We start from the raw sequence: 27,917 nt of genomic DNA, 5'->3' as shown, positions 1-27,917 counted from the left end.
GGTGGTGGAAGGCCTGCAGATTCATACGCTAATCTAATAGCATCCACTATCCAGTGGGAAAGGCGCTGTTTAGACAGCGGCTGACCCAAAGATCTAGAACCATGGCATATGAACAACTGTTCTGTCTGCCTCACAGTCCTTGTACGGTCCATATAACGCCTCAATGCCCTCACGGGGCAGAGCCTGTGTAACCGCTCTTCCTCTGGGGAAGAAAAAGGAGGAGGATGGAACGCCATCAACTCGACTGACTGGTTCATGTGGAACGGGGATATAACCTTTGGTAAAAAGGCCGGATTAGGGCGCATGGAGATCTTAGAACCGTCTCCTGCAAAACGAGTACAAGAAGGATGCACTGAAAGTGCATGTAACTCGCTCACGCGTTTTGCTGATACCACAGCCAGCAAAAAAGCAGTCTTAATAGATATGAGCTTCATATCCACGCTGTGGAGAGGCTCAAACGGTGCCTTGGTAAGGGCTTCTAGCACCACATCAAGGCTCCACGACGGTAAACTGGTCGTTCTTGGAGGCCGCAAGCGTCTTGCGCCTTTCAGAAACTGAGATGCCAAAAAATGGCAACCAGGTGATAAACCGTCAATGCGTACATGACAAGCCGAAATGGCGGCTAAATACACTTTAAGTGTAGAAGGAGATTTCCCTTCATCCAGCAGTTTCTGCAGAAACTGCAATATTACTGCCATAGGACAGGAGACTGGGTCATGGCTCTCAGCCAGACACCAACTCTGAAACAACTGCCACTTATACGCATACTGCGACCTAGTAGAGGGCGCTCTCGCACTCTGGATGGTCGATATAACTGCAGTCGAAAGCCCTAAGGCTGACAGGCGCTCCCGCTCAGGGGCCAAGCCCACAACTGCATGAGTTTGGGGTTCGGATGCCAAAGCTCTCCTTGAGCTTGGGACAACAAGTCCGCTCGCAGAGGGAGCTCCCTCGGGCGACCGTGCAGTAATTGCACTAGACTCGGGATCCATATTCTCCGAGGCCACCGATCAGAATCACTGTCGCTCGCTCTACCCTGACCTTCTCCAAGAAGGCGGGGAGCATCGGAATCGGTGGAAAGGCATACAGGAGCCCTGGCGGCCATTTGTGAGCCAGTGCATCCACCCCCAGGGGGCTGTCGAGGTCCTTCACCGAGAACCATAGGGGACAGTGCGTGGTCTCTCGCGAAGCGAAGAGATCGACCTGCGCTGTGCCGAACCATTCCCAGATGCGCTCCACCACTTGAGGGTGGAGACGCCATTCGCCCACAAGAGGACCTCCTCTGGACAGGAGATCCGCTGCGTAATTGACTCTGCCCGGCAGATGAACTGCACGCAGAGAGGCTAAACGCGGTTGAGCCCAGAGCAACAGCCGCGTTACCATCTGGTGAAGACTGGGGGACCGCAATCCGCCCTGGCGATTGATATACGCCACTACTGTGGTGTTGTCTGACCGCACTAACACGTGCTTGTCTAGAAGCACTGGCAAGAAGTGCCGGAGGGCGAGGTCCACCGCTCTGAGCTCCAGAGCGTTGATGTTGGCTGACCTCCAGGGTCCTGACCACACTCCACGGGTCCCTGTCCCGTTCCAGACTGCTCCCCAACCGTGGTTGGAAGCGTCGGTCGTGATGACCTGCCTTCTGAAAATGGGACCCAAGCGTACGCCTTGGCGGAGGTTTGACGGAACTCTCCACCAGCGTAGCGCTTCCCAGCAGGCTTGGGATACCCTTAGCCTGCGGTGTTTGTCTCTCCGCGGATGCAACGCGAAGGCATTGAACCAGGCCTGCAGAGGTCTCTGGTGTAGTAAGCCCAAAGGAAGGGCTTGTGAGGCGGCAGCCATCAACCCCAGCATGCGCTGACACAGCTCCATGCTGACTGTTTGTCTCAACCTGAATAGGGCAAGACACCGCTCTATTGAGGCAACTCTTTGTGTCGACAGGGTCGCTTCCATGGACACTGAGTCCAGATGTAGACCCAAGAATTCGGTCTGTTGGCTCGGCACTAGGCGGCTCTTTTCTGAATTGATCTTCAGACCTAGCCGCCGAAGATGGTCTGTAACCATCACTGTGTGCTGTGCCACCTGCTCCTTCGACTGCGCACAGACGAGCCAGTCGTCCAGATAATTCAGCAGTCGGACACCTTGAGCCCGCAAGGGAGCTAGAATGGCATCCATACATTTCGAAAAGGTTCGAGGAGCTAGTGACAGGCCGAATGGAAGGACACAAAACTCGTATACCCTGCTCTGGAATGCGAAACGCAGATACTTCCTGTGACCCGGGCAGATGGGAACGTGAAAGTACGCATCTGTCAGGTCCACGGTGGTGAACCAGTCGCCGTGTCGGACTGACTGGATGATGTGCCTGTGCGTAAGCATCCTGAACGATAACACCCGCAGGTATTTGTTCAGTACTCGCAGATCTAAAATAGGACGGAGCCCGCCGTCCTTCTTGGGCACCAGGAAGTATTTGGAATAGAACCCCTGGTCGATCAGAGCAGGGTCTACTTGTTGAATGGCACGCTTGCTGAGCAATGCTTGTATTTCCACATTCAGAGCTGAGGACTGAACCGAGTCCTTCACTGCAGTTACGACCACTCCCCGAAAGGGGGGAGGTTTTAACTGGAACTGAAGGGTGTACCCGGTGGATATAGTTTTGTGCACCCAGATGTCGTTGGTGCATTGTTGCCAGAACTGGAGCTGGGAGACAGTGTAGGGGAGGGTTAACAGCTGCCTGGTGTTCTCAGGGCTGTTTGGGCTGGGCTCGTTCGCGAGGGGCCTGGCCAGAGCCCCGAGGGCGTGGCTTGGCACCACCTCTAGGGCGCCACCCTCCGCGCTGCGGTCTTGAAAAAGGAGGTTGACCGCGCGCTGCTGTGCTTGAGGGAGAGGTCTTAGTACCCCCTGGCCGTGGCTGGTGCTGCGGTGGTGCCCTGCGCCACTGATGTTCCTGAGGCCGCTTCGGCTGGAACGACGGTTTTGGCCACATTTTCGCCATTTGCTGTGACGCCTCCCGCGCCTTGGCGGAGCGTTGCAGCATCTCCTCCACCGCTGGACCAAATGTGTGTCCCGGTGTGATTGGGGCATCCAGCAACGGGGCCTTATCAGGTTCCTGCACTCTCGCCTGCGAGAGCCAGAGCTGCCTTCTGGCCACCACCAGAGACGCGATGCTCCTGCCGTGAGCCCGCGCGTTGAGCTGGGCCAGCTTCACCAGCAGTTGACTGACGGTCCCCAACTCGCTTCTGAGGGCCGCCGAAGGGCACTCAGGCAGGTCTTTGATTAATGCCGCTTGGTAGACCGTCAGCAAGCTGGCCACATTAGAGAGCTTGACCGCCTCTGTGGCCGCAGCGTACCCCTTCTTGAGGTGTACCTCAGTGGTCCTGCACTGCTTATTGGGGCATGCAGGATCTTTCGTCAGCCCCGATAATGTTGGCGTCTTCACCAACGCGGCGAACGCAGCGTCCACAGGTGGGAAGGACGCCAACCCAGCCTCACTTGCCCCTTGCATGTTAAAGGCCGAGGCCTTGCGAGAAGTCGCCGGGGCAGAGGCCGGAGCCCCCCAAGTGGACTGTACCTCCTTAATAAAGTCTGGGAATGCCGGAAGCATCCTGGACTGACTGGACTGGGCTGAAGGCGACTCAAACAAGGAGCGCCGAGGTGGTTCCGCCATCGGCCACTCGACGCCCAAGTGGCGGGTTGCTCTGTCCACCACAGACCACGTAGGGTCATTGGTGTCCAGCACGTGGAGCTCGTCCTCAGAGTGCTGGGAGGCTACCTCAGCCTCTGTACTGTCCCCCTCTAGGATGTCAGATGCGTCTCTAGACAGCGCATCGATATCCCACTCCCCTTGAGACTGCACTGGAGGAGCGACGACCGGTGCAGGTTGTGGAGGGGCCACTGGCTGACTAGCAATGGGCCCAGTCGGTTGTCCTGGGACTGGAGGCACCACATTTGCTAAGGACATGAGGATGGACTGCTGCCCCATCATAACCTCCATGAATTGAGACATTTTGGAGGTTAGCTCTGCCACCCCCGACCTGTCTCTGTATCGCCTGTCCCGACGAGGGGAACGAGAGCGTGCTCTCCGTCGAGGCGATCTGGAGTGCGACCTAGACTCCCGACGGGGGCGTACCCTACGAGGGGAGGGGCTGCGCTCCCGAGCGCGTCTGGTGGGGGACCTCTGACCAGCCGTTAGCTGGGAGGACGGGCTCCTGGAGAGCTGCAGCCGCCCTGGCGGCGTCGCCGTAGATGACGGCGGGGCAGAAATGGTGTGGGATGATCCAGTGGAAGGAGAGCGCCCACCCACTGCTTTCTTCGCCCTTTGGCGGAGGGTGCGTGTCTGGAAACCAGCACAAAGATGGCAAAAAGCCCTATCCGCCAACGCGGATGCGGCGTGCTCTGGCCCCAGACACGCCACACAGTCCTCATGGGGATCGCTCGCTGGCAATTTTGCCTGGCAGGTGACGCAACGGTGGAACCCGGACATGGTTGCCGAAGCGTGGACGTGCACTGATGGTAAAGGCGTCGATGCGCCAAGCGTCGAGCGCCGAAGCGTCGAGCGTTGAGGTGTGTGCACCGAGCGTCAAGGCGTCGAAGCGCCGAGCGTCAAGGTGCGTGCACCGAGCGAGCGCCGAAGTGCGTGCACCGAGCGTCGAGGTGCGTGCACCGACAAGGCGTCGAAGCGCCGAGCGTCGAGGTGCGTGCACCGAGCGTCGAGCGTCGAGGTGCGTGCACCGAGCGTCGAGCTTCGAGCGTCGAGCGTCGAGGTGCGTGCATCGACGCGTCGAAGCGTCGAAGCGCCGAAGCGCCGAGCGTCGAGGTGCGTGCACCGAGCGTCAAGGCGTCGATGCGCCGAGCGTCGAGCGCCGAAGCGTCGAGCGTCGAGGTGCGTGCACCGAGCGTCGAGCGTCGAGGTGCGTGCACCGAGCGTCGAGGCGCCGACGCGCCGAGCGTCGAGCGCCGAAGCGTCGAGCGTCGAGGTGCGTGCACCGAGCGTCGAGCGCCGAAGCGTCGAGCGTCGAGGTGCGTGCACCGAGCGTCGAGCGCCGAAGCGTCGAGCGTCGAGGTGCGTGCACCGAGCGTCGATGCGCCGAAGTCCCCAAGCGCAGACGCGCTAGCACCAAGCGCTGATGCGCTGCACAAAGCGCCGAAGCGCTGCACCAAGTGGCAAAGTGCCGACACCAAGCGCCTAAGCGCAGCACGCCGGAGCGTGAGTACCGAGCGTAGAACGCTAGCACAGACGCCTAAGCGTCAGCTGACCCGCAGAGCGGAGACGCTATGTGCTGGTACAGTGTCTGATGCTGTGCACTACTTACCTGCTGGTGCTGGGGATTGAGGCTTAGTGGTCGTCTTCCTCCGTGTAGTGAATGGGATTTTTTTTTTTTTTTTTTTTTTTTGCTGCAGCAGTACTGCTGGTGGTGATTAAGTGACTGGGACACAGTATATGTGGGCACAGTACAACTACCACGCGTTTTTTTTTTTTTTTTTTTCACCGCAGGCAGTACGTGGGAGACAGCAGAGCAGGCTCCACACACACGCGGTCTAGCCAAGGCAAGACCGGGGCTGCAGACACGCGCGCGGCCAAGGCCAACGCAACGTGCATCACAAATATATAAAAATACACACAGAAAAATATATATTTTAATACAACCCAAAACACAACACAATAATCAAAATTAATTAATAAAGGAAAGACGGGAGACCACGAGACAACGCGATGCAAGCAAAGCGTGAAGGAAATATATAAAATATATAAAAATATACACAATATATAAAATCCTTAAATAATAATAACGACTCCGAAGAGTGTAACTGAAATAAACTCTGAGAAGGGGCAAAAACCAGCTTCTCAAGCTTTAAGCTTATTGAGTACAATCAGCTACGGGCTCTAATACCTACCGCTACCAATGCTGAAGACAAAAGAGGAAGTGAGTCTCTGCGCGCTGCGTATATCGGCAGCTTTGCTATAAAAGCTCAGCCAATCGCTACTGCCTGACGGCAATATCCCATACCTTGATGGTTATTTTCGACTTGAAAGGGAACTTGGGATAACTAAATGCTACCCCCTACAGCAAAGACATTTGACTTGCCGGTGGGCAAGTTTCTGCTATATAATACAGTACAGTTAAATGATCCCTCAAACGTAGAGGTTTATATTATCGACACTGCAGCCTCACAATGCAACAGAGTCCATTTTTTTATTCCGATTATATATGAACTGAAGTATAGACCGTCATTGCTTTGGTGCACATAATAGTTGTCACGAATTCTGAGGGTTCAGATTTCTTTACGTACTCTTTTTATTTTGCTCAGCATACACTCTTATCTCATGGGAGACGTGAGGAGGACAGAGATGGTACTACTCCTTTTGGGGTATTTTTATTATGCTCTTGACCCGCAATATATCCAGATGACTAACTTAGTACCCTAGAAATTGACAGACTCATGTATTTAAAGATTTTTACGAATCAGAGTTTGATTAGTAGTCGTTCGGTTTATTAACGGTTAAATATTGGATAGAATAGCTACAGGCTACTTCGTATCCCCAGCTGACAGACGCACCAGTCAGTCCATATATATATGTGTATTCAAGGCCGACAAGCAGGCCAAGAACACGTCACCTAATGTACCCAATGGTCTATTTCAGCACATTCAACAAAACTCTCTCTTATTTCTAAAACATAGAGCGAGTCCCTTATAGCAATACATGCAATACCTGTGAGATAAAATAATAATTGATTAATGCTTACCCTTTAATATAAATCGTAAAGGAATATGACTGTCTTCACCAGGCAAATGAAACTGAGTTCAATCAGCTCAATTGTGTAGGTCTGCAGAAGATGGACCACATTACCCTGTCTGGGATGAGTGTGGTACTCCATTGTAATTACTTAGGAGTTATATAGGTTTTTCGTCTCATTGGAATACATGGGATGCCTCAATTAAATCCAGTCATTAATCTGTTGAGACAGCTCCTATTCCTTATACAAATAATAGTTTTGTGTTTCTTTTAACCTCATACTGTGTTTCATCATGTTTTTAATGAGTCAGTTTTGATTCCATATACCATTGTCTAACAGGGTATTTGACTAAAGATTGTCTCATACAATATTCAAGTCAATTATTTTCACTAAGTTTAAGTGGTAATAGTTTTCATTACATTTTTTTATCCCTTAAAAGATGCACTAACCAGGCTCTGACCTGTACCTGACTCTGAGAATGTGTTTTTACAAGCAATTCCCACAGTCTCTTGTTTTTTCCAAGGCCAGAGTCTGTGCAAACACTTTTTTTTAGATATATGACCTATCAATGTCTGTTAAGCCATAATTTTTGCATATTATTTCAAGATATATTCTTATCTGTGCTAAACCACTAATTCCATAAACCTTAACACTCCAAATCTATAAGACTTGCAGCTTTGTTAGAGTGTAATGTAATAAGACCCCTCCTTTCTCTACAGCCCGTACTTCTTGATAAGGAGAGAGGCCCCTTTTTCAATGCAGCAGTTTCAAAGAACCACATTATAATGACTCCATCTACCATCATTAGACAATAGTATAGTGGATTAACAACAAGGCACATTATAGTATATCATTACAAACTAACACAAGAACATAACACAACACCTTTTATATTCTATAATTCAATGGATGTCATAATGTCTAGAGGTCTTGTTGTTCAATAGAAGGAGAAAGAAACTGTACCACTTTCCCATTTAATGAAATCGAATACTGCTCAGTTTCAAATATCACGCTGTCTAAAAAAGGGGTTGATCATTTATTTTATTAATTTATAATACCTTTGTGTCTAATTTCTATTCTTTGACCATTATAAACTATAAACAGTGTCAATTAGCACTGAACCTTTTTTTACTATGAATTAATTGACTTCAGTTTAACAGTTGCTCCTAGAATTTATAATATCACTTTATTTCTTTGGTGAATCCCTCTAAGGTTTAAATCCAAATACAGGCCAGTATAAATGCATTCAACTCTTATATATTTTATAATGACTGAACTAGTTTTGACCCTGTTCTTTGTTCATGCAAAAGTCAGACAAAACAGGTTTTTTTCTTAAGACCTTGGCTGCTAAGTTTTAATGTTAATTTATGTGTTGCAAAGAATTCCTTTCTTATCTTGTTTTTGGAAACATAAATTTGTAGGTGTGATTAACGTCCACTTTCTAGCCGAAATTGTGCATTCTTATCAAGTGTCATGCTTTCTGAAGATACACAAGCAGTAAATCGTTAGAAATTCCCAGATCTCTAAGTATTTATAGGATGCTGTGTGTTACATAGGAGGCTGTGTGGTACAGTGGTTAAAGAAAAGGGCTTGTAACCAGAAGGTCTCCAGTTCAAATCGCATCTCAGCCACTGACTCATTGTGTGATCTTGAGCAAGTCACTTAACCTCCTTGTGCTCCGTCTTTCGGGTGAGACATAGTTGTAAGTGACTCTGCAGCTGATGCATAGTTCACACACCCTAGTCTCTGTAAGTAACCTTGGATAAAGGCGTCTGCTAAATAAAATAAATAAACTAAATGTCTTATCTAAACAAGAGTGGACTGACCTATTTCATGGAGCAAGAGAGCCATCTACTAGCGGTACAAGAATACTCTCTCTTTATCCCTCCTTCAAAAAACCTCTAACACTTCATTTTTATATCAAAGTACATTCCATATTTGAAATCGCCTAGTCCATGTCCAGCATATCCACACGTTCCCAGCAGGAATCAGCTTCTGTACTAGGTTTCGCTCTAGTTGTTTCCACAAGAAGTCCCTTGATCCAATGTTTCTCCAGCACAGGTGTGGATTTCCATGGTCTGACTTTATTCCTATAAGATACTTGGACACGTTTAGCTGTACATATTATTTCTATATATTTCCTTTTGTTCACACCGGGTCATTTTGCAAGGTATGCGCTACATCCAGAATACTAAAGGAGGTCAAAACTCACTGTGATTCATATATTTGGGCACTCAGTTGTTGCCTTGCCCTACATCATCAGTTGACAGACTTAACATAACTGAAACTGAATCAGTTGATGAACCGTGCACTGTAGCTTACTGAGATCCTCAATGCAAAGGAGTCCAATGTAATACTACACGGAATAACTAGTTCAGCGTCACCTGTGACAGAGTGATGGGATAGCAAGATGCAAATCTATCTGTCTCGCTCTCTTGCATCTAACATAAGCAAAGATTATTATTTTTATTTTTTTTATAATGGTCACTAGTTATAAGTTTCCCCATCCTTCAATGTGGGATTTCATTTTTCAATCCTTTTATCTGACAATTACCTCCACAAGTAAATAAATGAATTCTCATACAGGGAGTTGAACCCGGGTCACCTGGGTGAAAAAACAGGAATCCTAACCACTAGATCATATGAGAAAACACAGCTTCTTGTTTGCTACCCGAAACCAGCAGAGAAATGTGCAGGTCATTTTTTACAATGCTGCCATCGAAAGGGCAAAACAATGAATTGAACCTGGATTGCTCATTTTAGACAGGTCCAAATGATTTGTTTAATGCAGTGTATTTTTCTTTTGCAATGTTTTGATTACTCCCGCCGCCCTGTGACTTTCATTCTGATTTGGGCACTCCCTTTCGTGCACAGATTTGAAAAGCATAAAATTTAACTGCAATACTTGTACCACTGATTCTGTAGGTATAAAAATAAACCTGACATGTGTCGAAACTCGGGATATAACCCGGGAAATTTAGATATTCAACCTAACGATCGCCCACCTGAGCTTTTTTGGAATGAAGGACATATTTGATCAAACTCTTCTTTGTTCTACGAGAACCAAAAATACAATAACAGAAGATGAAATGCTTGACATGGTAGAGGGGCACTTCTTTTAACTCTGCGATCTATGCAGCACATACTCTGTAAGAGTTTTAATTAACATTTTGTGGACCAGATAGTCGTCTTGTTCTGTACAGACCTGCGAAGTCATGGAATTTGAAAACATTTCGCATTTTAACATGCATTTTAAGAAGAAGAGTCAGAGTATCAACATTGTCGTTTCTGTGAGTCAAGCAGCAGTCGAAGCCAAAACGTTGCAGAGTGCATTCTCACTCCGTTTAATATACAGTCAGACTTGCATTGACAATGCACCATGCACACTACAAATACATCGTTCTGGTCTGGGTGGCTGTTTACCTGGGGAGATTAATTACATACAGTGAAAAAAATATGCCATGCTGTGTTTCCACCCGGTTTCGAACCGGGGACCTTTCGCATGTGAGGCGAACGTGATAACCACTACACTATGGAAACATGTTGCTTAATAAACGATTCGTGTGTTGCGCTCTAAGCATACAGTGCCGATTACCCATTTTGGATCCTGCAGTGCAAGGCAGGCTTCACTTAAAGCCCAGCTGAATGTAACAATGTACATGTGAAAGTTTCCATAGTGTAGTGGTTATCACGTTCGCCTAACACGCGAAAGGTCCCCGGTTCAAAACCGGGTGGAAACATGTGCGTGTTCATTTTTTTGTTGCGGTCTCCGCTCTCTGTGAGTCCAGCAGGAGACTGCGTCAAAAAGTTGCACTGAGAATTGATTTATTTATTTTATTTTATTAATGGGTATTTCATTTGAGAAACAGCTGTATCAGAGTGGCGCAGCGGAAGCGTGCTGAGCCTTATAACCCAGAGGTCGACGGAGCGAAACCGTCTTCTATGAGCCTTTTTTTTCTTCTGTTGGCGAAGTAGTTGTTTTTAAAAGATGAACTCTGGTCAAAAGACATTGTATTATTTTTGCAACTACAGTCTGAATACTACAATTGCCTTTGAAGAGAAGTTACATAATGTGCATGATATATTTGGGAGAAAAGAACACAATAGAACGGAGAGTGCCCATGACCTCCATGCATGGCTGTTTTCATTATATATTCATGTGCGTAAATTGTTTAGTAGGTTAACTCCCCAACCCCAAAAACAGATTTCCATGTTTCTTTCTCGTGTGTCACCACAACTTTAATGCTACTGCAAAAAAGCCAGATATCTATTAACATGGCTGGGGAGGCAAAGTGATGTTTAGCTCATTTAGTATTTGTCTAGAAAGTTTTCTCCGCGTCAAAAGCCCCATGTTTTGTAAAATGAAAGATGATGCGTTGTTCTCTTTGAAGTACGAAATATTAACCATCGCTAATGGGTTATTCCCCTTTAAGAACCCAAGAACTGAAAAGCATTATACCAACAAAATCTCGCCAGAGTGCATGACGCAATATGAGTTGCCCCGACAAAAGCACATTGCAGCCTTTTGCAAATTCTCTTTTTCCTTTTTCACTAAGAGTGAAAGCATGTGAGCTAAGTATTTCTTATTACTTAGTAGTATTGCCTTGTTTAACCTGTTTTTGCAGTATTCTGTCTCTAACAGTGTTTTTACTCACGGTCGCTACCGTTGTTTAAAATATTATATTATTGCCGAGTTTTTGATCTAGTCAGCCCGACCTGGCAGTGCGCCAGCGGGAGCCTGCGACTTGCGTTCGCCCTCCCTCCGGGTCTATTTCACTATTACGGCAGATAACTCTCATCTGGACAGGGCTCTGTTCCAGAAAAAAAAAAAAAAAAAAAGTTCTATCCCCGTGATAGTTTTGTTGTTGTATTATTATTTTGTGTATTCAGTGTTGTTTACATTACTGTATACTGCTTCCCTTGTTTTTTTCTTACAGAAAACGGGATTCAGTTCTGTGGGCTCACAGGACACTGTATTACGGCTGTAGTACAGAGGTTATTTTCAGGCTTGAGAATAACCTGTAACTACTGTTACCCAGTCTTCTTGACTGTACAGTTAGCTAGCGGGAATCTCTTCGTGAGATCTCCTGCTTTTTTTAAGATTGCTGGCTGTTGTTGTGCATTAGCACAAGTTTAGCGTTTTCTCTTCTTGTACCTTGGTACCAGAGCTGACGCAACCTTTGAAGTATAGTACTGTTACACGGTCTTCTTCACTGTACGGTTAGCTGGCGTGCATCTCTTTGTGAGATCTCCTGCTTTTGTAGGATTGCTGGCTGCTGCTGTTGTGCATTAGCATAGGTTTGCGTTTTTTCTTCTTTGTACCTCAGTACCAGAGTTGACACAGCCTTTCACTTATTAATTCTCTATTGAGACACAGTACCGCGTCTCAGTACCGCGTTTTTCATTCGCTCGGTATTGACGCTACCGCGTTTGCATATGCTTCGGTACGGACGTTACCGCATTAGCATATGCTTCGGTACTGACGGTAGGTATTTGTATTTGGTACCCAGACTGGTTCATACCAGGTCTGTTGATACCAACGGTACCCAGAACTGACGTTCGGTACCAGGCTTTTATTGGTACCCAGACTAGTTTTACTAAGTCTGTTGGTACCAACTCCCTCAGTACCTAGAACAAACGCTCAGTACCAGGTTCGGTACCAAGCTAACTGTTGGGTGTACTTTACATTGGGTACCCACACTAGTTTACTAAGCCTGTTGGTACCTACACTATGTTTCACAGTTGTATTGACTGTGGCGCCAAGCTGCCAGTGGCTGATGGCCACGAAAGATGTGTGCGCTGCTTAGGTCATTAGCACGCAGAGCGAGCTCTGGCAGACCCTGCCTTTTGTGTGCAGTGCGCTGTTTTCAGCAAGCGATCACTACGGTCCAGGCTTATGCGCCAGTCCAGTGATGTCTCCATTACCCCGGCGCAGTTACCTCCTGCAGAGGCAGCTGGTAGTAGTAGGGGGCGCTTTAGGGAGCGCAGTTCTGGAGAGCACTGCTCCATGGAGCGCCATTCCAGCCATTCCAGGGAGTTTAGCCAGAGGCCTCTCTCCGCTGAGCACGGTGCCAGGGCACGGGGTTCCAAGGAGTCCCTCTTCCTCTCCTGCTTCTCCTTCCCCAAGGGGTAAGAAAAGGAGGCACAGGTCCCGATCATCGGACCGCTGGCGGTATATGTGTGAGATGTTCCAGCAACAGCAGTCAACTCTGACCCAGTTGTTGCAGGTGTGGTCTCTGCCAGTGCAGGCACCTGCTGTGGTGCAAGCGCCTGTTGCTCCACCTTCACAAGCGGCTTCTCTCTCCCCCCGTCCGCCACCGGAACTGGCAGAGGTTGAGTTGGGGGGGGGGGGGGGGGGGGAATGGAGGACACTCTCTCTGTCCTCGCTTCAGAAGGAGCTGAGGAGCGTGAGGTGTTCTTTTCAGAGGATCCAGTGTTGGACTCACTGCCTCTGATTCCCTTGCCTAGGGAGCTCATACCCCTGATGCGTCGAGCCAATGACGCACTTAGGGTGCCATGGCCGAGTGCGACAGTTGAGAGGTGCTCTGTTTATGATGAGCGTAAGGAGCTACCCTCTGAGGCCCCGCCCATCCACCCGGATTTTTGGTGGGAACTGACCTCATCGTGGCAGCACCCGGCCACAGCCCCTGCGGTCCCTAGGTCAGGTACGACCTATAGGGTTCACAAGGGGGATAAAATGGGTCTGGTCTAGTTTCCCCCTGGCGGGTCCACTATTCCAGCTTTGGCGCAACCAGCGAACCTTGCGCTGCTGTCCAAAGATGCGGCTTGCCCAAACAAGCAATGTCGGGTCACAGAGGTCCTTCTAAAGAAGGCTTACTCCGCTAATGCCTTTGTTGCCCGGTTGGGCAACTACAATACCTGTTTGGTGGCTTACCAGAGCCACATCTGAGGCTCCGCTGCTGAGGGGGGACTGACCCTCGATCAGACAGAGGAGCTGCGGCTGATCTCCCAAATGTTGCTACGACTAGCACAGCTTCTGAGTCAAGCAACAGGGTGCAGTATGGCAGCATTGGTGGCTGAGCGCCGTCAGCTGTGGCTCTCTCAAGCCAGGCTGACAGAGAATAACAAGGCTGCTTTGCTGGACGCGCCCATCACGCCAGGGCATACATTCGGCCCTGCAGTGGACGATTTGTTGCTTCGATCCAAAGCGGCAAGGGAAGCGACAAAGGCATTTAGTGACCTTGCCCCTAAGCCGGCACCACCACTTAAGAAGCAGTGGTATCAGAGGCCACCGCCTCCTGCAAAAGCAGGCTATTCGCATCTTACCACCCTCCAACATGGTCGGGGGTTCTACTCCAAATACTTTCTGGTGTCCAAACGGGACGGCGGCCTCAGACCGATCCTCGATCTCAGACAGGTCAACCTGTATCTGAGCCGCAGGCGGTTCAAGATGTTGACCTTGCGACAGCTGTCGCAGTCCATCAGGCCGGGCGACTGGTTCACGACAGTGGACTTGCAGGACGCCTACTTCCACATTCCCATAAAACCAGGGCACCAGAAGTATTTTCGGTTTGCCTTTTAAGGGAAAGGCTACGAGTTCCGTGTACTGCCGTTCGGCCTATCCCTAGCGCCACGGGTTCTCACGAAATGCATGGATGCTATCCTGGCCACTTTGAGACTCAACGGTATCAGAGTTCTAAACTACCTGGACGACTGGCTCATTTGTGCGGAGTCGCCAGGTCAAGCGCTGCAACACACGGAACTTGTCACCGATCACCTATCCAGACTAGGTCTGAAGGTGAATCATGCGAAAAGTCAACTGACGCCAGCTCAAGTAGGGTTTGAGTCTGGACGCCCGATCCATGTCAGCAGTGCTGTTGGACGACAGGGTGTCAAGCATATCAGCCTGCCTAGACCTATTCCAGTTAGGCAGAGCTTTACCAGTGGTGACATTCCAGAAACTTCTGGGCCTGATGGCAGCAGCTTCTCAATCCCTTCCCCTGGGTCTCCTGCATATGCGGCCCCTTCAGGCCTGGTTCACAGGATGGTCCCTCACCCAATGCTGAACCGCAACAGTTTGGTGACAGTGTCCAGATATTGTCTCCGAACTCTCTCTTGGTGGAAACAACCGGCCCACCTACGCCTAGGCATCAGGCTGGGAGCGGTCACAAGAAGAGAAGTCGTTACCACCGACGCCTCCAACCATGGTTGGGGTGGGGTGTGGAACGGTCGGGGTGCACAAGGGGTTTGGCGGCCTCCGTGGCTGGGCCGACACATAAATCTTCTAGAACTGCAAGCAGTGTTTCTCACTCTTCAGTTCTTTCTAGAGGAAATCAGGGGGAGACACGTGCTTGTCCGGACGGACAACACGACAGTGGTGGCTTACATCAACCACCAGGGTGGTACAAGATCACCAAGTCTCAACAAGGTGGTCAACAGGCTTCTGGTCTGGGCACACACCCATCTCCTCTCACTCCGAGCGGTACACCTACCTGGAGTGGTGAACATTGCCGCAGACCTCCTCTCGAGGCAGGTTCAGGGCGGCGCAGATTGGAGACTCCATCCCGAGGTTGTCAGCCTCATATGGAAACGGTTTGGGAGAGCGGAGATCGACCTTTTTGCCTCCTAGGAGTCGACGCATTGCACCCTGTGGTTCTCCATAATGAGAGACGAAGGGTGTCTAGGGGTCGACGCATTGGTTCACCAATGGCCAGCGCGCCCACTGTATGCGTTTCCGCCGATAGCTTTGCTACCTCTGTGTCTGGAGAAGATCAGACAGGACAGGGCCACGGTCCTACTAGTAGCACCTCACTGGCCCAAGAGAGCCTGGTTTGCCTCACTGATACAGCTCCTGTGCAGACAGCCTTGGCAGTTGCCCAGTCGCCGCGACCTGCTCAGCCAGGCACAGGGTGCTCTGTGGCAACGACCCATTGAGCCTACAGCTCTGGGTTTGGCCCCTGAGCGGCTCCATTTGAGCCATCTGGGTTTTTCTAATAGGGTGATTGACACCCTACAAAATGCTAAGGCTGCCTCCACTTGTTCCCAGTATGGATACAAGTGGGGCGTTTTTCAGACATGGTGTCTGTCGAAGGGAGAGGATCCCACAATGTGTCCAATGGCAGTGATCTTGCAGTTTTTGCAAGACCTGCTGGACGATGGGAAGAGCCCTTCTACCCTAAAAGTCTACCTGGAAGCTATTTCAGCTTGCCATGTAAAGATAGACTCAGTCTCCCCAGGAGCACATTTCCTGGTGGGACAGTTTTTGAAGGGGGCTAGGAGACTCCGTCCTCCATGGAAGGACATTGTTCCTCACTGGCGGTTGAATGTCGTGCTGAATGCACTAACGAAACCTCCTTTTGAGCCCATGCATTCCGCAGAGCTAAAGCTTTTGTCTTTTAAGACAGCTTTTTTGGTGGCAGTCACTTCTGCTAAGCGAGTAAGTGAGCTGCAGGCACTGTTTATATTTTGCGAAGCCTGTTTATATTTTGCGAAAGGCCGGTCACGGGTGACACTCCGGACCAACCCTGCGTTTTTGCCGAAGACTATTTCGGCTTTCCATGTCAATCAGTCGGTGGAGTTGGAGGCTTTTCACCCTCCTCCTTTTCAGTCCGACAGAGACAGAATGCTCCACACGCTATGCCCTGTCAGAGCGCTGGCGTATTATGTGGAGAGGACAAGAATTTGGCGCCAGTTGGAGCAACTCTTTGTTTGCTACAGTTCTCAGTCCCAAGGTTAGGCTCTGTCTAAACAGCGCCTGTCTAGGTGGCTAACGGAGACCGTGAAGATTGCGTATCAACTTGCAAAGTTGCCCCCACCTGAGAAGATCAGTGGCCATTCCACTAGAGGGCAGGCCACTTCTTGGGCAATGTTCCAGGGTGCATCTGTCATGGACATATGCAATGCAGCGGTGTGGGCGACCCCCCACACGTTCACGAGGTTCTACAGGATGAACATCGTGGATCCGCTGTGTCCTGGTTTTGGATCAAGAGTGTTGGGGGCTGCCTCGTGGTCGTCCCCTCAACTACAGATTGATCGGTGAGTAACTTGTCACCTTGGACTGCTAGCGCGGTTAGCTCATAAGAATCTTGCGCCTGTCCTCACGACAGATTGGGTATACTTACCCATTAGTGATGGTTAATATTTCGTACTTGAAAGAGAACGTTAGGTTATTATCATAACCCTGGTTCTCTGAAATAGAAATATTAACAATCAGTCTTCGCGGTCGCTGCATAGCCGCGAGATTCAAAAGTAAAAAGAGAATTTGCAAATGGCTGCAATGTGCTTTTGTCGGGGCAACTCACATTGCGTCATGCACTCTCGCGAGAGTTTGCTGGCATAATGCTTTTCAGTTCTTGGGTTCTTAAAGGGGAATAACCCATTAGTGATGGGTGATTTTTCTATTTCAGAGAATCAGGGTTATGACAGGGTTATGATAATAGCTTGCACATTCCGAATGAGTGCCAACTGCATAGTAATATAATTGACACAACAGGAGAAACAGCCCCTAACCTTGTAAATACACTTGTATGTTATAAAGAGAAAAAAGATCAACTCAACTGTTGTGCCCAATCAGTAGTATACAAACCAAACCCAGAATGTCAAAGTGTCAACATTTGTTCTTTTCTTTCAACTACATGATAGCAGACTCTGTGAGACTGTCAAAAATTGCCAGCGACGACTATATTTCAAGTCATCACGACAGGGTATTGGTTAAAGTTTTCAACTAGCAATAATCACGCCTCGGACAAACCTCATGGGCTATGATACTGCCACTGCGCAAAGCTATAGAACTTGGGATAACTAAATGCTACCTCCTACAGCAAAGACATTTGACTTGCCGGTGGGCAAGTTTCTGCTCTATAATACAGTACAGTTAAATGAACTCTCAAACGTAGAAGTTTATATTATCGACACTGCAGCCTCACAATGCAACAGAGTCCATTTTTTTATTCCGATTATATATGAACTGAAGTATAGACCGTCATTGCTTTGGTGCACATAGGAGTGATGGGATACCAAGATGCAAATCTATCTGTCTCGCTCTCTTGCATCTAACATAAGCAAACGTTATTTTTTTTAGAATGGTCACTAGTTATATGTTTCCCCATCCTACAATGTGGGGTTTCATTTTTCAATCCTTTTATCTGACAATTCACTGGGCGTGAGCTGGGGTGAAGGATAAGGCAGAAGAAGCAGCAAGGAGCAGTTAGTAGGACAGAATGTGGTCACTGACTGAGGGCGACGATGCCGCACATCCCAGGGGCAGAGGACCCAGCAACCGAAACGGGATAGAAAAGATGGTCACTGACTGAGGGCGACGATGCCGACACATCTCAGGGGCGAAAGGACCCAGCGACCGAAGACAGGATAGAAAAGAGGTCACTGACTGAGGGCGACGATGCCGCACATCCCAGGGGCAGAAGACACAACAACTGAAAACACATATGAGGGTTATGACTTGGAAAGCCGCCCCTCGAGAGGAGATGAGAGAGGTACCTAGCATCTGAGGCTTCTGTAAGGGGCGCTCGTAAAACCCCTGATTGGCTGAGACGTCACGCTGCCTGGGACCTGAAAATAAGGACAAAGCATAGAGGTTAGTATAGGACTCAGCACGAATGACCACGTCCTGAAGAGAGGCTGAATAGAACAGAGCCTCGAGTGAGATAAGATGAGCGCAGGAGCTGCGACAGGACAGAGTTTGGTCGGGGGTCCGCTCTGACTCACATGGTGAGAACCCCCCTGAAGGTAAGGGAGGCGGATGCCTAGCCCTGAGGTCGGGGAAGTGAGACTCACTTGCCCCCCAAAGGATGGACCCCCGGCACCTCACGAAAACTCCCACACCGTGAGACAAACAAAAGATAGCAAATGCCAACGCATAACATAAACAAAAGACCAGAAGGACGAACAGGACAAACAGAGGGAGATTAGTAATTGTTGGTAGGATGTGACTATGTGTATACCTGCCGCTCGGTGGAGAGGAAAATAACCCTTGAGGCTGATTAGGGGAAAACCTCTGGTGGCTCTGGTGGACAGGTAGCCCCCACTCCGGGCATGCTAGTGATTTTAAAATGGGCTGCAACTATATGAGAGGAGAATGAATGAATGAAAGAATCCACTGCAGAAGAGGGCCAGCTCCCCACATTCATGTTCTGACTAATATTGATGTTGGCCCTTGCAGCAGAGGGGGCTGTGCCTACAGAATGATTTGGGGGGTGGGGTGGGAGGCGTGCTCTGGAGGCAAAGTAGGTTGAGATCCAGTGACAAGTGATCAGAGGAGTGGGCTAGAGTAGAGGAGGGAGGCTTGCTCTGGAGCGTGGAGAGGTGGGTTGAGAACCAGCGATGAGAGATGATAGGAGCGAGAGGAATCAATGAACTGAGGGTCTAGGGGACGGGGGGGGTTAAGGTTTCTTGCTGGGGAGATACCTTGATGTTGAAAAGAAGGGAAGATAGGGGATTCTACTTGACAGCTGAATGAACTAACCATGCTGAAATTGATCCATCTTGGAGGTACGGCCGAATGATGAAGTAAATTAGAAGCAGAAGAAACTTCGAGTTCTGAGGAGACTGAAGAAGGCTGAGATGCAGAGAGATACCTTGACGTTGAAAAGAATGGGCAGATAGGGGACTCTGCTTGACCGCTGAATGAAGTGACCACGCTGAAATGGATCCGTCTTGGAGGTACACAACTGAATGATGGAGTAAAATTAGAAGTAGAAGAAACTATGGATTCTGAGCTCCTGAGAAGACAGAAGAGGGCTCAGATGCAGATGCTCTCTATAGGTAGATCCTTGTATGGGGCGAAGTGGCATTTCCGAAGAGTAGAACGAGCAAACAGAGAATGTTCATTGATGTAGACAGGCGGGAAGGTGAGGCAGAAGGGAAGGCTCTTAAGAATCTCACGGAGGGTCAGGCTAACTGCTGGTATGGAGAAAATGGGGTGGGGGGGGGGAGAATCCCTACCATGGATGATGAAAGCCAGGATCTGGTTTTGTTTGAAGGAATAGGATGAATCCGATTCTGGGCACAGAAGGCTGAACACACTGATCAAGCTGTAGAATATGAAGCTTCCGAAGAAGGGCGAGGGCTGCAGACATGAAATGCGGAGCAGATTGAAGCAGGTTACTGAGAGTAGGATTCAGTCAAATAGCAGCTGATGAAGCTGGGGAGTCTAGAGGGGGGGGGCAGCAGACCAGCTGACGGAACTTGGATACCGAAAGTAGAGGCCGAAGGGGAGCTGGAACTGAGGGTTGAGGTAGCGGCTGGAACTGAACGAACATTGTAAATTGACTGCTGGGGAAGCTCAGCACCCTTTGTGCTCCATTTTCTGGAAACAAGGGAAGAGAGGAGATGTCGACCATCCTATGTGTTAGTTAATACAGGATCGATCAGCGGTCTGCTACTGTCCTGTCTGCTTGAAATGGAAAAGGTGAACTCACGTTCAGAGATTGGGTTTCACAACTCCAGTCATTCTCCTAGTAGTGGAACTCCTTAACTCATAATCAAGACAGATTTCCAGTCTCATACCACGTCTCTCACCATGCATTAATGCTGTAATATTTGAGAGGATGTGAGGACATCTGAATAGATTGCTGAGAAGGTCAAGCACCTCGTATTTTGATTAGATGGGGATTAGCATTAGCCTTGATTGTGGAGTGCTGCCGTGATCTGCATATTGGAGGAAAGCGGAAGCGTTGGAAGCTCTGGAGTAGTGCAGGTACAGATTTAAACTGTAAACTAAAGCAACTTTGCAAGCTATAATAGTGAGTAGATCTGAAGAGGAAGCAGAGATCTGCTGCAGTGAGGAGTAATTAACAGAGAGGACGGGATCTGCTGAACAGTGCAGAGATCTAAAGAAGTAATGATGAAGCGCTGTCAATGATGAGCAGTGGTCTGCTGTAGAAAGAGAGATCTGCTGAAGCAGTGATCTGTAATGGTGAACGGTGGACTGCCATCGGTAGTGTGGTGGTCTGCTGTAGAGCACAGAGATCTGCTGAATGCGGTGGATATTGGTCTTTGAGTGAAAAGTGATTTAGATAAAGCCAGAGATGAAGAATGCATAGAGCTGAGGCCGCTGTAGAACCTGAGAGGATGAAGAATGCGTTGCTCTGAGGCTATTGCAAAATTTATTGATTTGGTCGGGAGCAGTCTGAGTGTATTGTCTAATCGCAGGGTAGGAGGACACTTGACTGAAATGATGATAGTTGTAGGACGTGGTTTCCGTTTCTGACTGGCAGCTCACGTTGCTGAAATGGTAACTTGAAGGTTGAATAAAGTGCCTTGGTGAAATTTGTCGGTTTGAAGGAGAGAAGCCAGATGAGGAAGAACGAATCCGGGAACAGGAAGAGGTCACTGGGATGGAAGCCTGGTGCAGGGAAGCTGGAAGTTAATGTGACGGGAGATTCGGAGCATCTCAGAACGCCGACAAGTGCGTGGCTTCATGACCATGTCCTCAAAGGGCGGTGGGGGGGGGGGGGGGGGGGGGGGCAGGTAGAGTTGAAATTGAAGAATGTCAGTTGATATAGATAGACAAAGGATGAGGCAGGAGGGGAATTCCCGAGAATCCCTCACAGTGATAACTGCGAGAATAGATAGAAAAGCTGTAGTGTCCGAGCTTCGCAGCGATACCAAACTGGTTTAATACATATAGAGAGAGAACTTATGGTATTATACTGCCATCCAGAGGTTATGATTGGAATTAAACCATTGACTTGAGTGAAGTAGGGTAGAATCTATTAAGTTATTACGATTAAATCCTTGTCTATGTAGAACAACATTTGCTTTAGATTTGAATAATAAATATTCTAGACATGTTTTAGGACAGTTAGTCATGAATATAGATAAGTTAATGAAGTATTTAGATGTCATGGTTCGGCGCGTTGAATTCGTCTCCGCCAGTTGTGAAAGAGCAGCAACAGGAAGCCGGAAGATTGCAGTACCGAGGCACAGAGCACGCAGAGCCTGATGAAGCTGCCTGGTCACCATAGCAACTTAGCACTCCCCGCAGTCACTCAATGAGGGCGTTGCCGTGGTAACCATGGTCTGTGAGGCGCCGGTGGAAAAGTTACAGTACAAAGCATGTTGTGACCAGTCAAGTCACGAGCCGCCACTGGTTGAAATGGAGCTTATAATGGGTTGGATATGTCTTTAAAAGGTTGAACGTAGCTGATGGAGGTCCAGGACAGGATCTTCTGATGGAACGGTAATTGTGCTGGCTCTGTGGGAGCGGGGGAGGGGCGTCTGATTGCATTGGAAATTAAATAGAGCTAAAGGAAGGCAATCGCAGACAACGGAAATGTCGATGTCTTGTCGAAGGAGCTTGAAAGTTTAACGGAGGACCAGACTTTCTGAAAAAGTTGCAGACAAGTTGAGTAATGAAGCTGCGCCCCGGACGGCTCTGATGCTGAGGTGGAGACCGGGTGGAACAGGAAAGAGTAACGTTGGAGCTCTTGAAGTCGAAAAGAGAAGCTGAATGAAAAGAAAGATCACCTGAGCAGGTAGGACAATTACTGATAATATCTTGGCAGCGATGTGCAGAGAAATGACCTGCAGTGAGCGAGACAACGAAGTTTAGATATTAGCGGTGAAGCACGAAACAACGGCGTCTGAGCGTTTGCTACTAAAACGAAACACTAGACAGAAAAGGTGCAGGTGATCAGGTCTTAAATAGTAAATACATGCTAATTAACGGGAGATTAGAAAATTAAAAGATTAGAAGATTAGAGGCCCCCAGCTCCACGTCCCCTGAACCTGGCAAGCTAACATTTACCTCCACAAGTAAATAAATGAATTCTCATACAGGGAGTTGAACCCTGGTTACCTGGGTGAAAAAACGGGAATCGTAACCACTAGATCATATGGGAAATCACTGCTTCTTGTTTGCTACCCGAAGCCAGCAGAGAAATGTGCAGGTCATTTTTTTACACTGCTGCCATCGAAAGGGCAAAACAATGAATTGAACCTGGATTGCTCATTTTAGAGCGCTCCAAATGATTTGTTTAATGCAGTGTATTTTACTTTTGCGATGTTTTGATTACTCCCCCCGTGACTTTCATTCTGATTTGGGCACCCCCTTTCGTGCACGGATTTGAAAAGTAGAAACTTTATCTGCAATATTTGTACCTGTGATTCTGTAAGTATAAAAATAAACCTGACATCTGTCGAAACTCGGGATATAACCCGGGAAATTTAGATATTCAACCTAACGATCGCCCTCCTGAGCTTTTTCGGCATGAATGACATAGTTGATCAAACTCTTATTTGTTCTACGAGAACCAGCAACATTTTGGAGACCAGATAGTCGTCTTGTTCTGTACAGACCTGCGAATTCATGGAATTTGAAAACATTCCGCATTTTAACATGCATTTTAAGAAGAAGAGTCAGAGTATCAACATTGTCGTTTCTGTGAGTCAAGCAGCAGTCAAAGCCAAAACGTTGCAGAGTGCATTCTCACTCCGTTTAATATACAGTCAGACTTGCATTGACAATGCACCATGCACACTACAAATACATCGTTCTGGTCTGGGTGGCTGTTTACCTGGGGAGATTAAATACATACAGTGAAAAAAATATGCCGTGCTGTGTTTCCACCCGGTTTCGAACCGGGGACCAGCGTGTGAGACAAACGTGATCACCACTACACTATGGAAAACATGTTGCTTAATAAACGATTCGTGTGTTGCGCTCTAAGCATACAGTGCCGATTACCCATTTTGGATCCTGCAGTGCAAGGCAGTCTTCACTTAAAGCCCAGCTGAATGTAACAATGTACATGTGAAAGTTTCCATAGTGTAGTGGTTATCACGTTTGCCTAACACGCGAAAGGTCCCCGGTTCGAAACCGGGTGGAAACATGTGCTTGTTCATTTTTTTGTTGCGGTCTCCGCTCTCTGTGAGTCCAGCAGCAGACTGCGTCAAAAAGTTGCACTGAGAATTGATTTATTTATTTTATTTTATTAATGGGTATTTCATTTGAGAAACAGCTGTATCAGAGTGGCGCAGCGGAAGCGTGCTGAGCCTTATAACCCAGAGGTCGACGGAGCGAAACCGTCTTCTGTTAGCCTTTTTTTCTTCTGTTGGCAAAGTAGTTGTTTTTAAAAGATGAACTCTAGTCAAAAGACATTGTATTATTTTTGCAACTACAGTCTGAATACTAGAATTGCCTTTGAAGATAAGTTACATTATGTGCATGATATATTTGGGAGAAAGGAAAGCAATAGAACAGAGAGTTCCCATGACCTCCATGCATGGCTGTTTTCATTATATATTCATGTGCGTAAATTGTTTGGTAGGTTAACTCCCCAACCCCAAAACAGATTTCCATGTTTCTTTTTCGTGTGTCACCACAACTTTAATGCTACTGCAAAAAAGCCAGATATCTATTAACATGGCTGGGGAGCAAATTGATGTTTAGCTCTTTTAGTATTTGTATAGAAGGTTTTCTCTGCGTCGAAAGCCCCGTGTGTTATGTTCACTAATGTTTCAATAATGAAATCTAATGGTTATTAATGAACAGCTAGCTGGTGCTAGTCCTTTATTGACATGCTTTTTTAAGTTCCTATCAAAAATTTCCTGTATCCTGGAAAACTACCTCATAACTTACTCTCAAATCTAGTACTGACACCTTGTGGTCATGATATGCAACTGCATATCATTACATCCATTTTTCTTTGAGGTATAAACAACTTATTAAATTCTTAACAATGAGACTAATAGTAACACAACTTAATGCATTCATCTTAAATCAGTTACATTTGTGTTCAATGCTTTTAACTCAAAGTAACATTTTACTTGCATGACATTTGTGCCAAATACTTTTAAATTAAAGATTCAGTCTTTCAGGTTTTTTAATTGTACGTGAGGATCTCCTCAAAACAGGTAAGTCAGTCTGTTTGTTTGATGAAGAAGTATCTTCTGTGAGCACAGGTGAAGATTCACCTGTAGGGTGGTTGTCATCTGGTTGTTCATGTTCTTCTTCTTGAAATGTTTCTTGAGTTCTCAGAAGGCTGCGGCGATTTCTTCTGAGGATTTGTCCATCTTCAGTCCTTACAGTGTATGACCTTGGGCTTATTTCCTGCAGGACTGTTGCTTTTCTGTTCCATGCATTTGGATCTTCAATTCTCACAACATCATATCTTGACAGTGGTTTCAAGCTTTTTGTTGCTTTATCATAATTTTGTTTCTGTTTCCACTTCAACAACTCTTGCTTTTGCTTCAGCTCTTTATTCTGCTTCTCCTTCGAACAGTAGCGTAGTGTGGTACATAGTTTACGACCCATTAAGAGTTCAGCTGGAGATGAACCACACTCCAGGGGTGAAGCTCGGTAGCTCAGCAGAGCCAAGTAGGGATCCGATTTGCTGTCTGTTGCCTTTCTTAGCAGTTGTTTGAGAATGTGGACTCCTTTCTCTGCTTTGCCATTTGACTGAGCATACAGTGGGCTTGATGTGATATGCTGAAAGTCATAATGTTCAGCAAATTGTTTGAATTCCTTGCAGTTGTATGATGGACTATTGTCACTTACCACAACTTGAGGTATTCTATGCAAAGATGGACTTGATGTGTGTAATCACACAGTTTGCTGATGTGCTGGAGAGTAATGCCATCTCAGGATAGTTGGAAAATTAATCTATCACTAGAAGGTAATCTTTGCCATTCAAATGAAATAAATCAGTTCCAACTTTTTGCCATGGTACTGTTGGAAGGTCAGCAACCATCATAGGCTCTCTCGCTTGCTTGTTGTGATATTTTAGACAAGTCTCACATTTCCCTATCATCCTTTCAATGTCCAGACTCATTCCAGGCCAGTAGATTGCATCTCTAGCTCTTCTCTTGGATTTTTCAATTCCAGGATGTCCTTCGTGAATTCTCTTGAGCATGTCTTGACGCATATTCTGTGGTATCACTATTCTGTCTTTTCTGAGCAGTAGTCCATTTACAACACTCAGCTCTGACTTGATCTGGTAGTACTGTGCACACGAGCCTTTGGACCAGCCTTGATGAAGATTTGCAATTACTGTCTGCAGCATTGTGTCTTTTGCTGTCTCTTCTGCAATCTGCTTTGATTTCAGGTCTGACACTGGTAGTCCAGCAGCCACCATATTCACATGAACATCCACATCTTTTTCAGTCGAACTCACATCACCTACTGTGTTTGCTATGGGTGCTCGGGACAGGGCATCTGCTAGCACTATGTACTTGCCAGGTGTGTAGATTAGATCAAAGTCATAGCGTTGCAGTTTCATCATCAAGCGCTGAATTCGAGGAGACATTTCGTTCAAGTTTTTCTTTATTATTGCAATTAGCGGTTTGTGATCTGTCTCCGCTGTGAAAGCTGGTAAGCCATACACATAGCAGTGGAACTTTTCACATCCAAACACTAGGCCTAGACATTCTTTTTCTATCTGGGCGTAGCGACAGTCTGACTCTGTCATGGACCTTGAGGCGTATGCTACTGGCCTCCAGTCATCATCTTCAGTAGCTTGAAGCAATACTGCACCTAAACCATCTTTGGATGTATCTGTGGATATTTTTACTTTTCTGCCTGCATCGAAAAAAGTAAGTACTGGTTCTGTTGTCAATGTTATTTTTAACTGCTGCCATTCTTTCTCATGTTTAGCAGTCCATTGAAACTAATTTTTTAGATGTAACAATTCTCTGAGGCATGCTGTCTTTGAAGATAGATTCGGAATGGATTTTCCAATGAAGTTTATCATACCCATTATGCGTAGTACGCCTTTCTTGTCGGTGGGTCTGGGCATGTTGAGAATGGCTTGTACTTTGGTTTCATCTGGTTTTATTCCTTTTCCAGACAACTGATCTCCCAGGAATGTGATTTCCTTTACGCCAAACTGACACTTGGCTTTGTTCAGTTTCAGTCCATTCCTCTGGATGCTCTGCAGTACTTTTGTTAGCCTTTCATTATGCTCTTGTAGCGTGGACCCCCACACTATGACATCATCGACATACACCCTCACTCCTTCCAAGCCTTCAATGATGTGTTCCATCGCACGATGAAAGATTTCAGAGGCTGACACAATACCAAAAGGTAACCTCAGGAAAGTGTATCTGCCGAAAGGTGTGTTGAAAGTACAGTATTTTGTGCTGTCCCCATCCAATTTCAATTGCCAAAAACCCTGTGAGGCATCTAACTTTGTAAAGACTTTTGCACCTGACATCTCACTTGTGATTTCTTCATGTTTAGGGATCTGATAGTGTTCTCTTTTTATGTTTGCATTTAAATCCTTAGGATCCATGCATACTCTCAGTTCACCATTTTTGTGAACTAGATTCAAGTCCTCACAAGCTTTGTCACCTAATAGTGAATCATGTCCATCAGGAACCACAACAAACATGAGGTGGTGTACTTTGCCTTTAACCTTCACTTTTAGTCTGCATGTACATTTGGTGTCAATGTTCTGTCCATTGTATGCTTTCAGTAAGACTGCCTTTTTGTGAATGACTGGCTTTTCTTTCATTGCACTGATGTCACTCACACTAATTAAGTTTGTTTTTGCGCCAGTGTCCATTTTGAGTGGAATTAACACTCCATTGATCTGCAGCGGTACAATCCATTTGTCCTCCATAACTGTATTAACATGTGTCTGTTCAGTGCTTTGCATTACTGAAGGCTGTGCATTGTCTGGTAGAGTGTCACATGTTACCATACCCACAAAAAACGTGTCACTCAAATCTGTATCATCGACTACATGCACAGTCTGCCCTTTCTTATGTTTGCCTTTTGAAAAGCATTGTTTGGCAAAGTGATTTTTTCCTTTGCACCTTGTGCATTGCTTACCAAAAGCTGGGCATTGCCTTGGCTGATGCTGTGATCCACATCGTTTGCAGTTAAACGTGCTTTTCTCAGTCTGTTTGGTGTTGCTTAATTGCCGACGTGTTCTGTCTGGGCCTGACACAGCGCCGACCACTGCACTGTCACTCATTACTGTGGCACTCGTGTTTCCACTGAAAGTCTTAGCGTGCTGCTGAGCTAGCTCACTGGCATGGCATATTTTGACAGCACCTTCTAAGGTAAGTTCAGTTTCTCTGAGAAGCCGTTCTCTGACTTTCTTTTCATAAACACCAAAAACAATCTGATCACGAATCATTGATGATTGCAAATCTGAAAAATTACAACTTCGAGCCTTTAGCTTAAGATCATTTAAGAAGCTATCAAATGTTTCTCCTTGTTGCTGCATTTGAGAGCGGAACACATACCTCTTGTAGGTTTCGTTT

General features: G+C 47.3%; 5 non-coding genes and 1 pseudogene across 5 annotated transcripts; 3 read left to right on the top strand and 3 right to left on the bottom strand.

Annotated features, from left to right (window-relative positions):
- Positions 1-413: 413 nt before the first annotated feature.
- LOC131700631 (uncharacterized) lies at positions 414-15,330 on the bottom strand (annotated as a pseudogene).
- On the bottom strand, positions 10,196-10,268 carry trnav-cac (transfer RNA valine (anticodon CAC)). The gene has a single exon. It is a non-coding gene; the product is annotated as a tRNA-Val (tRNA).
- Positions 10,396-10,468, top strand: trnav-aac (transfer RNA valine (anticodon AAC)). The gene has a single exon. It is a non-coding gene; the product is annotated as a tRNA-Val (tRNA).
- Positions 15,331-17,333: 2,003 nt separating the features above from the next.
- LOC117968775 (U4 spliceosomal RNA) lies at positions 17,334-17,473 on the bottom strand. Its single transcript, XR_004662380.1, has one exon. It is a non-coding gene; the product is annotated as a U4 spliceosomal RNA (small nuclear RNA).
- Positions 17,474-23,466: 5,993 nt separating this feature from the next.
- On the top strand, positions 23,467-23,539 carry trnav-aac (transfer RNA valine (anticodon AAC)). The gene has a single exon. It is a non-coding gene; the product is annotated as a tRNA-Val (tRNA).
- A 550-nt stretch (positions 23,540-24,089) lies between these two features.
- On the top strand, positions 24,090-24,146 carry LOC117430032 (U7 small nuclear RNA). Its single transcript, XR_004548521.2, has one exon. It is a non-coding gene; the product is annotated as a U7 small nuclear RNA (small nuclear RNA).
- Positions 24,147-27,917: the final 3,771 nt, after the last annotated feature.

This window comes from Acipenser ruthenus, chromosome 24, assembly GCF_902713425.1.
Source record: "Acipenser ruthenus chromosome 24, fAciRut3.2 maternal haplotype, whole genome shotgun sequence".
NCBI lineage: Eukaryota > Metazoa > Chordata > Actinopteri > Acipenseriformes > Acipenseridae > Acipenser > Acipenser ruthenus.
This window is presented reverse-complemented; position numbering and strand designations above follow the sequence as displayed.